A 1,887-nucleotide genomic window follows, 5' to 3' on the forward strand; every position below is an offset into this window, starting at 1 on the left:
TGATGTGAACCTCAGTGGAAGTTCTTCAGCCTACGCATCTGATGCGTGAGCTTCCTGAACGTGCAGGTAGGAAGTAAACAAATCGGCCAAGTTTATTACTGAACCGTAACTGGATTACTTTGACCTCTCCGGTCTTTTCTCATGTCTTATGACATCGTGTGTGCATGGTCAATAAGTGAATCTTTGCTGTCGACTACTCTTAATTTGGTCGGTCAGACTTACAGACAATATACATGCTGAGCATGGTGCCATGAACTTGTAATCTCAAGTCATAAGTCTATGTCCTGGTGCATCTTTTCTACACGGATGTATATCAACCACACTCTAATCTGATCGATTCATGTTGAGTCATAGATCTCGCCTATACATGTTTATAACTTGTCTCATGAGTGTCTAAGATCAAGATGTGATCAATGATTATTGCTGTAATAAGTTTTATCTCATTGAACTATGGCTCTGCAGCCAAATACACTCATGGACCTCATACATGACCATCGACTCTTCTTGCCTTTGGCAATGCTACATTCATTAGTCTTTGCAGTCCTATCTTAATATATGATGGTATCCCATGACCTTTCTTGCCTTGGACCATATCACGCATATTAGGTCATGGACCTCGGCCACATGTGTTTATGGACTACAACACGATGGCTGATCCTTCTTTTCACTAGCCATGATCAAAGAAGAAGGGCCGGACGCCTCTAGCCGTACACCCACACAGATTTAATAGATAATCTGTATCAATCAACTAACCTTTCTTTAGGCTGGTTTAGTATAAGTAAACACAAGGAATTCAAATCTCTTTTATAAGTATATGGACTGAATTGGATTGTTCTGATACAACTCCTTTACATAATATATGCAGCTGCTTCGTTTCAGTCCATGAACAACTTAGGAACAATGATGTTCTTTATCCAGTGATCCATATGCTGCTTACTACATCAGTGTATGTCAATCTAATTTCTTTCTTATGACTAGACCTTTGTCAATTTCGAAATTGTGTAGCAGCATCCACCACATAGGAGTTTATCTCCTTATAATCTGTTCCATGGTCTCTGTGAGTATCCTTGTGTAACAAGCTATGATCGTATGCTGTTAGTAGGAAACATGAACACCTTTAGACCTCGTGATCATGTACCATATCTCACGGTTTCTTTTCCCTCACAAGACCCATCTATTTCACTGGTTTATATCAGATGACGTTTCTGTATATATGTATGTGGCCAATACGCCTATCTTTCTCTATAGATACTTTAAACTCCACGTTTATCTTTTCAATATAATCTTTATTCTTTATGAGTACTCTTTCGTGGGTTCTGATTCTCGTTTATATCTTTATGTTCAAGTGCTACTCTCTTATGTACAAATATATCTTTATGTGTTGACACACTTATATATGGTTCCATTGTGTTCCAGACATGATCTAATCGATTTGAGATTTCATTATCCAGGACCTTTGTTACCTAGTAGTTTGGCGTCCCAAGCTACATGGTTTGGTACCTTAGATGTTTAGCTGCGCAACCTTTTCTCAATGTCTGGTCTGGTTTCCTTATAACCTCGGATTTGTATTCTATGCACCTTTTCTTTCCGAGGTTCCTTATTCCTTATCTTATGGAACACATTGGTCTATCTTGTATAGACTCTGTAGCAACTCGACTGTGTCTCTAGGACATCTGATTTCGTTTGGTGCTAAGCTGGTTATGACTTAGTCATTCTTTTCTTTTCTTTTCGGGTCAGTGTCTGACATCTAGATTAGCTAGCTTTGTATAGTCTTTCTTTGGACGTCTTAAATCATACTTTTAGTCCGAGGATCTTGCCAAGACAATGATGGTTGATACCATTCTATTTCTCTTATCATTCTTTTAATCTTTACCAGCTTATAACTTT

At 38.4% G+C, this 1,887-nt stretch overlaps 1 pseudogene; it reads right to left on the bottom strand.

Moving 5' to 3' along the window:
* LOC106315111 overlaps window positions 1–1,887 on the bottom strand; it is a 25,293-nt pseudogene that overhangs the window by 4,709 nt on the left and 18,697 nt on the right.

Source organism: Brassica oleracea, chromosome C9 (genome assembly GCF_000695525.1).
Source record: "Brassica oleracea var. oleracea cultivar TO1000 chromosome C9, BOL, whole genome shotgun sequence".
Lineage (NCBI taxonomy): Eukaryota > Viridiplantae > Streptophyta > Magnoliopsida > Brassicales > Brassicaceae > Brassica > Brassica oleracea.